Here is a 16,901-nt window from a genome sequence, read left to right as displayed (position 1 = left end):
GCTTCCGATTCGATATTTAGGAAAACAGTTCCGACAATATTAGTTTCCTAACCATTATTTTTTATCTCAGGAAAAGGTTTAAACTGATGACAATGATGATTTGTTGCACAATTAGCACCTCACATTTGCACATGTAATTATCACTTCACCATCCACGCACACGCCTATACAAATCTGTTGACAGGCCTCATTAAATATTGACTCTGAACAGATCCACTTACTTTTATCGTTCCACCAATTACCTCTTCCACCGTTTTGCAAGCTTTACCTTTACCCATATGACCAGATGTTACGAAAAGCAAAAAAATAGCTCACACAATGTTACTTGGTCTTGGACTATCAAGATTTAACAAATACGATGAATATATGAAGTTCATATATTTCGAACTGCGGTCATAGATACGTATAAATAGCGCTCTCTACTGCGAGGATCGTGCATCATACGTAGGATTTAACAATCCGGGAAGGTCACGTTAATTTGACTGAAAAGAAATGAACTTACAGAGATATTAACAAAAATGAGAAACACATTTTTAAAAATCCCAGTAGGCCATGCACTAAAATCTAAAAATTGTCTTTTTACCCATTTTTCCATTTTTCATTATCTTAATTATTAAGTCAAACCTTGCGCTTAGTTTTGATGTCATGTTTATTCCACCGCACTGTGCAGGGATTTGTTCAACAACCAGTAAAATAAATTACTTCCAGGAGTGTATTCTGGCATTCAGACTTGCCGGCGTTCGACCTGTATGACCAAACGTTGCGAAAATAAAAAAAGATTGGTCATACAATCTCACTTGGTCTTTAAATTTCAAGGTTTAGCAAGCTGGGAAAGTCAGGTTAACTTTATTGAAGAGAAAATAATTTACAGAGATATTAACAAAAACGAGAAACGGCATTAAATCACAGTGAGTTATTCCTTAAAATTTAAAAATTGTCTTTCTATCCAGTTTCCATATGTCATTATATCGATTATAAAGTAAGACCTTACGCTTGATTTTGATGTCATCTCTTTTTCACCGTGCAGGGATTTGTCCAACAACCAGTTAAATAAATTACCCCCAGGAGTGTTTTCTGGCATTCAGACTTCCCCGCGTTCGTTTATAACGTTGTAAGTAAGATTCTTTTCGTACAAAGTAACCTTTATGGCTGCTTCAATAATGAACAATTGAGGAGTTATTTGAATTCTAATCTATCTACTCTAGCCTTTCGAACCTTAGTTTTTTCTGGTATTAATATCTAGCTCGTTGTCTTGATTAAAAACAACACGTCGTAATATTATATTGCCAAAAAAACTGACCGGAATGTGTCCAAGGAGTCTTCTTGTCGCGTATAAGGATACCTATAAGATTTTCTTTTCATGCTAGCCACCTAATCTAATGAACTCACTTTCATTGAGGGCATATTGCTAAAAAATTGATTATAGCTGACATCTTGTTATCCAATGTTGGTGACAAGGATTTGTTAAAAAAACCAGATAAAGTCGTTATCGCAAGGAGTTTTCAGTCGCTTGACGCGGATTGTTTGGCTGTGAGTGATCTTCTTGATACACACACAGTTCCATTGACGAGTGCAACCCAATGATTGCAAATCTTACGGTTACAGGGATTTGTCGAAAAATCAGATAAAGGCATTACCGGAAGGAGTTTTTAATCACTTGACGCGGATTGTTTGGCTGTGAGTGATCTTCTTGATACACATGCAGTTCCATTGACGAGTGCAACCAATGATCGCAAATCTTACGGTTACAGGGATTTGGCGAAAAATCAGATAAAGTCATTACCGGAAGGAGTTTTTAATCACTTGACGCGGATTGAATGGCTGTGAGTGATCTTTATACACACGCAATTCCATTGACGTGTGCAACCTAATGATCGAAAATCTCATGTAAGCGCAAAATTAATTCTGAAAAGATATTTTTCAGACTCTTCTTGCCACATATATCACCCCAGAGAATACTATGTAATACTTATCACCCTTCCATTTAAGTAGTAATGTCACCTTCCCTGTGCCAAACCATGACCATAGCTAAGAGCTAGACTCTGTTTCCAAGTTATTTTATGTTAGTTTTAAGGTCTTGCGAAAATATCAGAAAAAAACATTGCCCTAAGGAGTTTATGATATCTAACTTTGCTTAAATGGCTGTAAGTAGTCTTCTTTGATACACTTGAATTAAATTTCATTTATACCTAAATCAAAAGAAGCTTTCCAAAGACCCTTTTGCCACGAAAAAGGATACCCAAGAAACCGCTATGTAATATTTACTTACGTATTAATTTGAGGAATATGAATACGCCACTCTCCTTATAAGCAGAACAGAGACTTGTCAAAAAACCAAAGTACAATATTATTGTCAGGAGTTTCTTCTCAATTGTCACTTGTCAATTGATTACAATCAATTGACGCTTACACTTGCAATCTTATGTTTCCAAACTCATGCGCACAGAAGATTTAAAGAAATTTTCAAGAACCATCTCAGCCACGTAAAAGGATAACCATGAGATCACTCCGTAATACTTACCACACGGCCTATCCATTTCATAAACAGTAACTTGCTTTCCTTGAAAGCATATTGCTATAATCTTTATCATCACTGAGAGCTAGGACCTGACACTTTTATTATGTCTAATTTTGGTGACAGGGACTTGTCTAAAAATCAGTTAAAGACATTACGGCCGGGAGTTTTCAATAACATGAGTTGGCTCCATGGGCTGTAAGTAGGCTTTTTGAAACAAATCAAACTCCGCCGCTACTTATAAGGATGCCCAAAAGAGCAATTTGAAATACCCGAGGCCCTATTTAATTAACGAGAGGTGACTCCCTTTCGTTGAGTACTTTGCTAATACCTTAATCACACTGATATAACTAAGAACTGAAGTTTCTATGAAGTCCTTTCTTGGTTACACGGACTTGTCAAGAAATGAGATAGAAACATTACCACCAGGAGTATTTAAATACCTGAACTACTTGATTTGGCTTTCTAGGCTGTAAACATTCTTTTTGACATGCAATTGCACTGATACCTGGATTATCATACTTTGAAATGTCTTGTGTGTACTTTTGTTGAAATAAACCGTTTTCTTTTTACCGTCGATTTCATGCAAACAACACGATGGGAGCGTTTTAAGTGGTTGAAAACCAACGAAATCGGTCATTTCTTCCCTCAGTCTACCTTTTAAAGTGACAGGCGATGACAAACATGTTACAGGAATCTAAAAGGAATATCTAATCGATTATTTACCAGTAGAAATGGCACAACTCATAGAAGAATGGCCTGCCAGAAAAAAGACTATTACTTGTCTCAGAGCATAACTATGCTCAGAGTGACTTTGATCGTCTCTTTACTGCGGAGAAAGAGCCTGCAATATAGGAAAAGGCAGATTTCTACGGTGATATCTGGCACCTTAAAGCTCTGTTGTGATCTTTTTTTTTTTAAATATAGGGACCTGTTTAATAACCGGTTAAAGGACTTGCCATCCAGACTGTTTGATCAGTTTCAAGAATTAACAAGTCTGTAACTACAGACCACCATTTATATCCCTCAGTATCTTAAGTTGCCGCCCCATGAATTTTCCCTAAGTTTCGTATTCTATCTTTTTTTCAATCTTTCCTCAATTGTGTCACTCTCTGTGATGGTTTTAAGCATTTATCTTTACTATGGCCTATCTGATTTTCGGAATACAACACTATAGACGATGAACAGTCCCTCCTTTGCGACAAAGTTTCTCGCGCGAGTCCAAAAAAAATCGGTGAAAGAAAAATTGAGGTAAGCGCGCCATGGGGAGCTCTGAGAATGAGGGGCTCGGAAAGAAAGGACTACAGACTGAGCCTAAGAGTTTGACCTTGCGCAGCACAAAAGTCGAGGTCGAGTTTCAACAACAAAAGTCCCAGGAAGACAATTAGGAAGGGCGGGCCGGGAAAGGAACCATCGCGGTAAGGATCCCGGAGTAATTTAAAAATTACATGTCTTACGCTCGACTTATGACCGGCAGTCGGAAATGTTCGTAATATTTGACGAGCAGGTGGTAGACAAGGCTCTGTTTTAGAGCCTGTTTGCAAAGTTGCTAGAAAGTCTTTTCCAGTGATAAGAGCTTCAAGCTACAGTCTGCTCTGGTTTCTGTGAACGAATTGTCGGAGACCACAATCAACATTATTTAAGTAATCAGCCATGATTAATCTGGAGCGTTTACAAGCTTTGACATTCAAAACCACTTGATGACAGATGTCCAGGCGATTGCCAATCATATTTATTTGCTGTTGTAAGCGCGACGCAAAAGGCAATCTCTTGTCCTTAGGCTGTAGATTCTTCTGTCCGAGTGCCAAACTTCGCTGAAAACGAAGGACTGCTCGCAGTCTACAGTTTACAATACTTTCATAATTAGCGTGCCTTGACCTCTAATTGATTATCAGTGAGTTGATATGATTCACAAAACTCCCTTATTTTTTCTTTTATAGTGACTTGTCCTATAACCAACTAGAGGATTTACCTCCTGAAGCTTTCAGTGACAATCCCCATCTTAGAAAGCTGTAAGTAAAACTTCCTTGCTGTGTAAGTGACATTTGATAGCAGCTGTGCGTAGGTTCAAGAGTTTGATAACTTTCCAGTCGTCTATTTAGTGAATAAACCCCTTCGGGTGGCTGGTATGCCGGCTGATAATGTTCGCGGCTGAGAGATTGTCCGAAAAATGAATATTTGGCCGAGAAGCGAAGCTTCGAGGGCAAATATGAAATTAGATCATCGTGTTGGATGTCACAACGCTGTACATTTTGCTTTAACGATAAACGTTTACTCAACTCTTCTCAATTTCAGAAACTGTCACCGACATATATAAGGACTAGCTATTTGGCCTTTTCGTCAAGGAGGTCACATCAAACATCCCGCTCAAAATTTGCTCTGCATGAGAACATATTGTAGATATCGAAGTTGTACATATACCCGGCACTTAACACCTTTTACATGTACATATATGTTGTACACCTTGGTTACAAGGAAGTCATCTGAAAATGAGAAAAGGACATTGCCACCAAGAGAATAACCAAGTAATCAAAGAAAGTAAAAGCATAATATCCGCATATACGAGTAATATTAGTAGCGCATCCAAGGAAAAGGGAGAAAGAGGCGAAAGAAAAGTAGTTGATTGGTAAAGTTGCTAGTAGGACCAGTAACAACAACACCAAGAAAAAAACTGTGTCAATAATATAGCAAAAATTAGTTTTGCAGGTAAAGGTAAGCAACTCTACTGTAGGTTTTGTTAGTGCTGTAAGTAAACGTAACCACTGGTCCGCAAAATTATGAAATATAACAATGACCACAGTTTAAAAAAATATATTTGTAATTACAAAGATGATCAAATTTGAGGAAATTAACTTTTAGACAAGTACTCAAACCCCATACTAAGTCATGATGACTTGTTGACCATAGGGACCTGTCAAACAACCAGTTAAAGAATCTACAGCCACGAGTGTTTGCTGGCATTAGACTTTTCTTCCGGTCGCATTTAACGCTGTAAGTCAAACTCTTCCATTGCACATTCGTGTTAAAATAAGGCCCATTTATTTTAAAATTAATTCCCTTTCAGGTGAGGGCCTGCGAGGAGTCTGGAATTAATATAATTATAAGTGCTAGGCCCCTGGGTTTTATTTGAAGCCTCCAACTTTCTTTAAGGCGAAGAGGTGTTTAATCTACAGAGCTAAAAATATGGGCCCGCTTCCGATTCGATATTTAGGAAAACAGTTCCGACAATATTAGTTTTCTAACCATTATTTTTTATCTCAGCAAAAGGTTTAAACTGATGACAATGATGATTTGTTGCACAATTAGCACCTCACATTTGCACATGTAATTATCACTTCACCATCCACTCACACGCCTATGTAAATCTGTTGACAGGCCCCATTAAATATTCACTCTGAACAGATTCACTTACTTTTATCGTTTCAAAAATTACCCCTTCGAACGTTTTGCAAGCTTTACCTTTACCTATATGACCAGATGTTACGAAAAGCAAAAAAATAGGTCACAAAATATTGCTTGGTCTTGGACTATAAAGATTTAGCAAGCCGGGAAGGTCAGGTTAATTTGAATGAAGAGAAATGAACTTACAGAGATATTAACAAAAATGAGAAACACATTTTTAAAAATCACAGTAGGCCATGCACTAAAATCTAAAAATTGTCTTTTACCCATTTTTCCCTATTTCATTATCTTAATTATTAAGTCAAACCTTGCGCTTAGTTTTGATGTCATGTTTGTTCCACCGCACCGTGCAGGGATTTGTTCAACAACCAGTTAAGTAAATTACTTTCAGGAGTGTTTTCTGGCATTCAGATTTCCCGGCGTTCGGCCTGTATGACCAAATGTTACGAAAATAAAAAAATGATTTGTCATACAATCTCACTTGGTCTTTAAATTTCAAGGTTTAGCAAGCTGGGAAAGTCAGGTTAACTTTATTGAAGAGAAAATAATTTACAGAAATATTAACAAAAACGAGAAACAGCATTAAATCACAGGAGTTATGCCTTAAAATTTAAAGATTGTCTTTCTATCCAGTTTCCATATGTCATTATATCGATTATAAAGTAAGACCTTACGCTTGATTTTGATGTCATCTCTTTTTCACCGTGCAGGGATTTGTCCAACAACCAGTTAAATAAACTACCCCCAGGAGTGTTTTCCGGCATTCAGACTTCCTGGCATTCGTTGATAACGTTGTGAGTAAGATTCTTTTTGTATTAATGTTGTGAGCAAATGTAACTACTTGTATGCAAAACTTTGAAATAATCACTATTACCACAGTTAAAAAAATATGTAATGGCAAAGATAGTCAATTTTGAGGAAATCAGCTCTTAAAATAGTGCTCAAACCCCACACTAAGTTCAAAATGACTTGTCGACCATAGGGACCTGTCGAATAACCGGCTAAAATATCTACAGCCACGAGTGTTTGTTGGCATTAGACTCTTCTTCTGGTCGTCTTTAACGCTGTAAGTCATACTCTTTCATTGCACATCCCTGTTAAAAGAAGACCCATTTTCTTTACAATTCGTTCTCCTTCAGGTGAGGGTACGACCAAAACAAACCGGGAAGATGCCTGCGAGGGGTCTGGAACTAATATGATTATAAGTGCTAGGCCCCTGGGTTTTATTTGAGGCCTCCAGATTTCTTTAGGGTGAAGAGATGTTTATTCTACAGAGCTAACAATAAGGGCCCCCTTTCCGATACGATATTTAGGAAAACATGTCGGTCAGTATTAGTTTTCTAATCATTATTTCGTATCTCAGCAAAAGGTTTAAATTGATGACAATGATGATTCACCTGGTTTTATCGTTTCAACAATTACCTCTTCGACAGTTTTGCAAGCTTTACCTTTATCTATATGGCCAAATGTTACGAGAAACAAAAAAAAAAACGGTCACACAATCTTACTTGGTCTTGGAATACCAAGGTTTAACAAGCCGGAAAGTCAGGTTAATTTGATTGAGAAGAAATGAACTTACAGAGATATTAACAAAAATGAGAAACACATCGAAATTACACTAGGCCATGCACAAAAATTCAGAAACTGTATTTTTATCCATTTTCCATATTTCATTTTCTTGATGATAAAGTCAAACCTTGCGCTTGATTTTGATGTCACGTTTGTTTCACCGTGCAGGGATTTGTCCAACAACCAGTTAAATAAACTACCACCAGGAGTGTTTTCCGGCATTCAGACTTCCTTGCATTCGTTTGTGAAGTTGTGAGTAAGATCCTATTTATATAGACCACTTTCATAAATGAATGTCGGATTAATATTCTTTTGTGTAAATTCAAATTAGCCCTTCTGGCCTCGTTCTCCAGTAAAAAAATTCAAAAGAATACATTATCTTAAGCGAGGCCAGAAGGGCTAATTTATATTTAAACAAAAGAATATTAATCCGGCAGCCATTTATGAAAGTGGTCTATAAACCAATTGTTAAGAAGACGTTAACGAACTTGTGCGCGCGACTCGCGTGCGCTTGCTTTGGGATTACGTAGGTTAATAATATCCTAAGCAAATCACGCGGACCTTTTTTTTATGACGTGAGCAATTTCCTTACAAAAGAGTTGAAAGTTTTGTAGTTTATCGAGTGGCGGTTTGTTTAACGGTTATTGTCGTTCACCGTCAGTTTAGTTCTCCGTGTTGGAATAAACGTGTTTGTTTTGATTTTCCGTCTCGCTTCCGAACACCAACCTTTATGGCTGCTTCAATAATGAGCTACTCACGAGCTATTTCAATTTTAATGTATCTCGTCTAGCCTTTCTAAGCTTAGTTTTCCGTGGTATAAATAGTCAGCCAAGAAAATATTATGTAATACTTTTATACGCTTCCATTTAAATAGTGAAGTCACCTTCCTTGTGCTCAAAAAATGACCATAGTTAACGGCTAAATTCTGATATTTCCAAGTTATTTTATGTTAGTTTTAGGGTCTTGCCAAAAATATCAGATAAAAATATTCCTTAAAGAGTTTTACAATGTCTAACTTTGCTTGAATAGCTGTAAGTAGTCTTCTAGACATACTTGCAATTCCAATGAAGCGTGCAAACTTGTAAATCTCATATATAAATTAAATCAAAAGAAGTTTTGCAAGGAATCTTTTTTGCCGCGTAAAAGGATACCCAAGAAATCACTCTGTAATATATACTTAAGTGTACGCCGCTCTCCTTGTAAGCAGAACAGAGAATTGTCAAAAATGAAATCTAATTACATTATCGTGAGAAATTTTTTGTTAACTGTCAATTGATTAAAATTAATTGACTGACGCTTGCAATGTTATATTTGCAAACTCATGCGTTCAGAAGATTTAAAGACATTTTTAAGGACTCTTCTTGCCAGGTAAAAGGATAACTGAGAGATCACTATGAAATACTTACCACCCGTATTAAATTGAGAAATATGAATACGAAGCTCTCCAACCTCGTTCCCAGAGCCTTTTCCCTTACAACTCCCCCCTCAACTATGGGAAAGGGCCCTGGGAACGAAGTTGGCAGCTCTCCTTATAACCAGAACAGAGAATTGTCAAAAAATCAGATTACAACATTATCGCGAGGAGTTTTTTTTTTTTTGTCAATTGTCAATTGATTGGGATAAATTGACGCTGAGCCTTACAATTTTAGGTTTGCAAACTCGTGCGTTCAGAACATTTTTAAGGACTCTTCTTGAAACGTAAAAGGATAACAAAGAGATCACCCGTAACACTAACCATCCTATCCATTTGATAAACAGTAACTTGCCTTCCTTGAAAGCATATTGCTATAATCTTTATCATCACTGAGAGCTAGGACCTGACACTTTTATTATGTTTAATGTTGGTGACAGGGACTTGTCTAAAAATCAGTTAAAGACATTACCGCCGGGAGTTTTCAATAACATGACTTGGCTTCATAGGCTGTAAGTAGGCTTCTTGAAACAAATCCAATTCTACTGCTACTTATAAGGATGCCCAAAAGAGCAATTTGAAATACCCGAGGCCCTACTTAATTAACGAGAAGTAACTCCCTCTCGTTAAGAATACTTTACTAATACCTTAATCATAGATAACTAAGACCTGAAATTTCTATGAAGTCCTTTCTTGGTTACAGGGACTTGTCAAGAAATGAGTTAGAAATATTACCACCAGGAGTATTTAAATACTTGAACTACTTGATTTGGCTTTCTAGGCTGTAAGCATTCTTTTTGACATGCAATTACACTGATACCTGGATTATCATACTTTCAAATGTCCTGTGTGTACTTTTGTTGAAATAAACCGTTTCTTTTTACCGTCGATTTCCTGTGAACAACACGATTGGAGCGTTTTAAGAGGGTGAAAACCAACGAAATCGGCCATTTCTTCCCTCAGTCTTTTTTTAACGTGATAGGCGATGACAAACATGTTACAGGAATCTAAAAGGAATATCTAATCGATTCTCTACAAGTAAAAATGGCACAACTCATCGAAGAATGGCGTGCCAGAAAGAAGACTATTACTTGTCTCAGAGCATAACTATGCTCAGAGTGACTTTGATCGTCTCTTTACTGCGGAGAAAGAGCCTGCAATATAGGAAAAGGCAGATTTCTACGGTGATACCTGGCACCTTTAAGCTCTGTTGTGATCTTTTTTCAAATATAGTGACTTGTTTAATAACCAGTTAAAGGACTTGCCATCCAGACTGTTTGATCAGTTTCAAGAATTATCAAGTCTGTAACTACAGACCACCATATATATCCCTAAGTATCTTAAGTTGCTGCCCAATGAATTTTCCATAAGTTTGGATTTCTATCTTTTTTTCAATCTTTCCTCAATTGTGTCACTCCCTGCGATGGTTTTAAGCATTTATTTCCACTATGGCCTATCTTTTTTTCGGAATACAACAATATAGACGATGAACAGTCCCTCCTTTGCGACAAAGTTTCTCGCGCGAGTCCAAAAAAAATCGGTGAAAGAAAAATTGAGGTAAGCGCGCCATGGGGAGCTCTGAGAGTGATGGGCTCGGAAAGAAAGGACTACAGACTGAGCCTAAGAGTTTGACCTTGCGCAGCTCAAAAGTCGAGGTCGAGTTTCAACAACAAAACTCCCAGGAGGACAATTAGGAAGGGCGGGCAGGGAAAGGAACCATCGCGGTAAGGATCCCGGAGTAATTTAAAAATTACATGTCTTACGCTCGACTTATGACAGGCAGCCGGAAATGTTCGTAATATTTGACGAGCAGGTGGTAGACAAGGCTCTGTTTTAGAGCCTTTTTGCAAAGTTGCTAGAAAGTCCTTTCCAATGATAAGAGCTTCAAGGTAAAGTCTGCTCTGGTTTCTGTGAACGAATTGTCGGAATCCACAATCAACATTCCTTAAATAATCAGCCATGATTAATCTGGAGCGTTGACAAGCTTTGACATCAAAACCACTTGATGACAGATGTCCAGGCGATAGCCAATCATATTTATTTGCTGTTGTAAGCGCGACGCAAAAGGCAATCTCTTTTCCTTAGGCTGTAGTTTCTTCTGTCCGAGTGCCAAACTCCGCCGAAAAGGAAGGACTGCTCGCAGTCTACAGTTTACAATACTTTCATAATCAGCATACCTTAACCTCTAACTGATTATCAGTGAGTTAATATGATTCACAAAACTCCCTTATTTTTTCTTTTGTAGTGACCTGTCCTATAACCAACTAGAGGAATTACCTCCAGAAGCTTTCAGTCACAATCCCCATCTTATAGAGCTGTAAGTAACAATTCCTTGCTGTGTAAGTGACATTTGATAGCAGCTGTGCCTAGGTTCAATAGTTTGATAACTTTCCAGTCGTCGATTTAGTAAATAAACCCCTTCGGGTGGCTGGTATGCCGGCTGAGAGATTGTCCGAGAAATGAATATTTGGCCAAGAGGCGAAGCTTCGAGGGCAAAGATGAAATTTTGAGGACAATCTCTCAGCCAAAGACATTATCAGCCGACATACCAGCAAGCCAGAACGGGGTTTATTTATTTTATAACCCTCCCATTAATTTTCACATCGCAATTAAACTGCGCGTAAACACAGTAAAAAAGACAGTGGTGATCTGATGGCGAATGCCGGTGATTGACGCAAGCAACAACAAAAAAAAAAAACACCAGTTTGGTTTCCTTCCGTGTAAGGAGAGAATGGAAAAGTTGGAACTCTTGTGTTGACTGTTTCTTTTTCACGGAAAAATCGGAGGACAAATATCGACGCGGACTGGGGCTTATTGCGTGATAACTGTCCTGTGATTATGCACCACGTGATGTAAAGTAACCAATAAATTCGCGCCAAAATTAATGTGTGGGCTATAATTGGGTTTCATAGGTAACAATAGAGTAATTGATTAAGAGAGGCTTCAACTTATCACTCAATTCAAAAATTGCCCTTTAAACGTCGGTGGTAAAGAACTGTTCTTTCCTCTTTTTTCATTGTGGTCTGAAAATCTTGATGATTTTATATCAATGATCCATTTGCTATACGTATTTGTTCGCTTCTCGACATTCTTGTGTCATTATTAACCCGCGACCGATGGCTGTGTGACTTGGGTCAAAGTTATCTAGAGCATCTTTTCCAAAACGCGATTTTGTAACCAACTGCTAAGCATGCTAGGTAAAATTTCAGAAAAGGAAGAAATCTCGCATTATTCGACCCAGGAACGGCATCGTTTACTCCAGATTGTCAAAGATGAAACATTTTACTCCCGAGGTGGTACTCCATCAGTATGACACACACTTTTAATGTTCAAAAGTAATAAAGACTACCACAAAATAACTTTTATTTTAATAGTACTCTCTCCTTTGTTCATTGTCAATCATTCCATTTTCTTTAAATTGTTTTTTTATCCCTGTAATCTACTATCTAAAGCCAGGGCCGATTATGGTCTGCGTATTAGTTCATAGCCACAAAAACGGACTTGCTACCTTCTGAGTGTTAATTCATCTCATGTTACGGTCAGCAAAATGTCTGCTCTTATGATAATTGCCTTCATCTTCCAATTTCATAGCTACAGTAGATAAAAGGTGAAACATTAGACCAACTTTTTCATAAATGGTTTTCTTGATGATACTTCAGATTCTTGAACAACAACAAGTTAAAGAATTTGTCTTCTAATCAACTTCCTTGCCGGAGTTACTTGTTTAACAACCTTACAAAACGGTAAGTGTGGTCGGTTTAGAATTCAATGACACTTTTTATTTTATACCCAACACAACTGGAAATAAATAGCCTCTAAAATGACAATGAAGAAAAACTACAATTACAAGGACCTCCAATAGTTTTATGTATATGGTATTAAACTACACGATAGCTACATATCAGCTCCAGCCCATGGAACACTTGCCTGTTTACAAAGTGCGCCTAACCTACATATGAAATAGCACCGACCTTCACTTCCAATTTCTTTAGTATGATAAGTTTCTCATCGCAGGTTCACTTGAAACTTTCTGAGGACACCAGAAACTAAGTTTTCCATATAATCCATCATCTTTCAAGCCATTCAGGGATTTTTATTTATAAGTTGTGGTCTTTCTTTTAGTCCCAGAAACAAAATTACCATCTTCAGAGCTTACAGTTATGCAGTCAGCAAATTTTCTGCTCTTAAAATGATTGCCTTCTTCTTCCAGTTCCGAATTAATGGTACTTTATAAGAAAACAAATTCAACGAACATGTCACTAACTGTTTTTTTATGACATTGCAGATTCTTGAACATCAAAAATTCAACGAATGTTTCCTCTTATCTACTTACTCAATGGAAACACTGGTTTAGCATATTTGAAAATCTGTAAGTGTAGTGTGTTTGGAATCCAATTTCTCGTAAATATAACAACTCTGAAGCTCCAAAAAATTCAACAGGATATAAATACCCTTCTCCAAAATGGCGCTAAAGAAAAACTACAATAACCACGACCTCTGGAAATTTTTGTCTATAGTACTAATTGCACGATGATTCATGTCAGTTCCAAAGATTGGAAAAAACATTAAAGCATTGAAACTCAGAGCTCTACGACTTTTTATTTATAAAAACGAATGCAATGTCAAACACAGAACCCTGGACTTCAATAAACTGGAGGAGCTGCCAAGTGACATATTCAAGGCCCATAAGTTGTATGATCTGTGAGTAAAGTTCTCTGATAAATGAATACCTACTACTTGGACTAACACAGTGTCTTCTAAATCAAAGGAACCTTCTCTTTCTGGTCAATTTATTCCCAATCTCATCCCAGACAACCGTAGATTTTTTCGATTTTTTAAAGCATTGAGACCGTACAAAAATTAAAAAAAAATGGCGAACAGTAAGGGCTGAAAAGAATCAGTAAAAAATCAGTAAAAAGAAAACAAAAGAAGTAAATCCTTAGTGTAGAGTGCCCCAATCCTCCTCCTTCCACCCCACCCAAAAAAGAACAAACTTCATTCATGAATGGTTTGAGTTTTCTTTCTTGTTGTCTTAATTTAATTCCATCGATCAAAATCTATTGGATTATGGTCAATTGATGAATAGTTTAATTTAATTGTTGCCAACACAAAAAGATAGGGTAACCTTTTTAAAATGTTCCTTTTTAAATTCATTCATTTGGTAAAAATTGTGGAATTATCGTAAATGGCAATAATTTTTCAGCTGGCTGGGCAACAACAACTTAAAGACATTACCTGAGGGTCTGTTCGAAGGGCAAACTATGCTAAGATACTTGTGAGTAAAAATCATGTTTTGCAACAATATCCATGTGGAAAGTAACTCACTTCTCTCTTTACCTGCTGACGGGGACACGAACATTTGTAGAAGCAGCAAATTTTACCGTGTTCCCAAAAGTCCGGTATTTAACTGAGAGTCTTTGAATTGCACTAAGAGTTTTTTTCTTTTTTCTCAGGAACACACCTCAGTAATCCACCGACTTAATTATCAGTGTAATAGCCCATTGCAGAAACGTGAGAGGACTGGGAAAGAGTGTGATTGTTTTCCGTTTGTTTGAAAAACTAAGACATTCAAATGAAAGATCAACTAAATTTGAGAGTCTTAACCAAGAATAGAAGTATTTAGAGGAGGAAAATAGCAAAATGACAGCTCTTCAAATATCACCTAAAATAGAGAGTTTGTATGGATTGGGTAGACAGGCCAAAAAATTTTAAGGGGTTGTATGGAATTTTTGCAACTTTTGCAAGGCTCCGATTTGGACAATTTTCCGCTGAAAACTCTCAAACTTGTCTGCGTAGCGTTTCATTCGGTAATATTTCAATTGAAATGTTTAGATTTTCAATGTAATCAATATAAGAAACTCGCCCCAGTCCTCTCACGTTTCTGCAATGGGCTATATCAAATGGATTATGACAAGGGATGAAATTTGTTTTCTCAGGAACATACCTCAGTAATCCACCGACTTAAGTATCAGTCTAGCATCAAATTTTTTGGCCCGGTTTCTCTTGTTCACACCTTTTTAGAAAATTTACTTGAAATGGCTAACTTATAGCCTAATTTTTAGCGTTTCTTGACTTTGCCAATTTCTCATCGGCTAGTTTGAAAACGAAAGTTGACTGTTTCTGTATTTAAAACCCCAGGCGTTTGATCGGCAACCAGCTTGAGAAGCTACCCCGAAACATATTTCACGGATTGACCGACTTGGAGAAGCTGTAACTAAGATTATTTTTCGTAAATCTTTCTCAATATTATCAGGTTTAAATGCTAACTTAAACTTTACTCTGTAATACGCTCTGTAAATGCAAAAACTGAGCCTTGGAGTAGTAACGAAAATTGGTCGTGGTGCGTGATCCTTCACGTGATTACGATGCAGCAAAGGAACCTTCTTAACCTAGCTAGAAATGGTGGTTTGAACAACCTTTTCTGAAATGGTCATTAAAGTACTGCGGTTAGAAAAGTTGTTCTCAGTAAAATGTTTTTCCGCCATTGGTAAGTTCTGCAGTAATCCTATTCAGTGACTATCAGACACAGCCGGAGTTTCTCTGTTGTAAGGGAGAGGGAAGCCGGCTAAGTGAAAGGCTTAATAGAGTGGGGAAAGAACATCGTTCCCATACTAGATTTTCAGGCCGCAAGATTTAAACTTAGTCTCGAAAGCAAGTCCAGACCTTTGTTAGAAATGCAGGCAATAATGTTTACTTCAAATCCGAAGAGGAAGAATACACGGGCTTAGATTTTATCCAATTTTTTTCGTCGTAGTTTTTACACCTACTGATGTATTTCTATCTTACAATCGTTTGGATTACCTCCAATGTTTTAAATATTTTAAGATTATTAGCCAGTGGAGGATTAAAATATTAGAGGCTGATGTCAAAATCATCCCACTCGGCGGAGAGGATAAATCAGTTGATAATAAATGGAAGAAGATGAACAAGCGTCTTAGACTTAGACTTGTTTCTCCTCTTCCTCTTACTATCGTAGCCTTCTCCTACTAATTATAAAAGCTCATAAAACGTTCGAGGCAATTGCAAATATTTTTAAGATAGAAATTATTAAAAGGTGATAAGATATACGGAAAACAAAATTTGACATTTTAAACCCGTGTATTTTCCTCTCTCTTTTCTTCTTCCTTTTTTCTCGCATATAACACATTTTCCAAAAACTGTGGAACGTCTTACTGTCAGGGACCTATCTTTCAACCAGTTGCCCAACTTGACTCGAGGTGTTCTCAGCACAAACACCAATCTGAAAGAATTGTGAGTAGCGCTATTTCTGTTGATAACCAGTTACAACTCTTGCTAATCATAATCCACTATATATTACCATAGCCTTCAATCATATCAGCCATTTTTGCCTCCACCTGAGATACTCTCAGAATACTCTCAAGATGGTGTTTTGTTATTTATAAAATTAAAAAAAAAGAACTCTAATTATTTCCTCGCAAAGAGCCGGGGATTTCACTAGTTTTACTGACTTTCACAGTTTTACTGAATGGCATCAACTTAGCCATTACGTTCTATTTCTCCATGTTGTTGATTTCTTACCTCTGTTCAAGTTTTCTAGGCACTATCTCATATGCTAAATACACATAAGTAAAAATTCTCTTAGGGGAAAATAAACCTCTAACCCTTACTCAGTACCTACTGGAAGGGTCAGGAAGAACAAGTACTGCAATTTGTTTGACAGTTAGCTTAGCCTTTCTTCCAATTACTATCTGAAGGGATTTGTCAAACAACATGATTAAGCGGTTGCCCCTGGATATCTTCGGCAACCTCACTCAGTTGAAAAGGCTGTAAGTGGCATCCAATTCGTATTACAGTACTCATGCACAGTAAATTGAGTTTTTCACCAAGCGTTAAGTCAAGATGGCTGGATATTTTGCGTCTTTAGGGAACTAGACGAAGTGATTATGATCTGTAAAAGTTCGAATAAAGTTTGATGAACTCTCACAGCGTTTTCTTTCACGTAACTAGTGGTTATGTAGGTGCACTAATAACAGTAAGAGGTAA

At 37.2% G+C, this 16,901-nt stretch overlaps 2 long non-coding RNA genes across 2 annotated transcripts; both read left to right on the top strand.

Moving 5' to 3' along the window:
* Positions 1 to 11,042: 11,042 nt before the first annotated feature.
* On the top strand, positions 11,043 to 13,506 carry LOC148742721 (uncharacterized). Its single transcript, XR_016000802.1, has 3 exons — positions 11,043 to 11,214; positions 12,557 to 12,640; positions 13,183 to 13,506. It is a non-coding gene; the product is annotated as an uncharacterized LOC148742721 (long non-coding RNA).
* Positions 13,507 to 13,948: 442 nt separating this feature from the next.
* Positions 13,949 to 16,688, top strand: LOC148742720 (uncharacterized). The gene is made up of 4 exons (XR_015996441.1): positions 13,949 to 14,172; positions 15,036 to 15,107; positions 16,077 to 16,148; positions 16,613 to 16,688. It is a non-coding gene; the product is annotated as an uncharacterized LOC148742720 (long non-coding RNA).
* The last annotated feature ends 213 nt before the right edge of the window (positions 16,689 to 16,901 follow it).

Source organism: Stylophora pistillata, chromosome 1 (genome assembly GCF_964205215.1).
Source record: "Stylophora pistillata chromosome 1, jaStyPist1.2, whole genome shotgun sequence".
In the NCBI taxonomy this organism is placed as follows: Eukaryota; Metazoa; Cnidaria; class Anthozoa; order Scleractinia; family Pocilloporidae; genus Stylophora; species Stylophora pistillata.
Note: the sequence above shows the minus strand (reverse complement) of the source record. Positions and strands in the feature narration are given on the sequence as shown.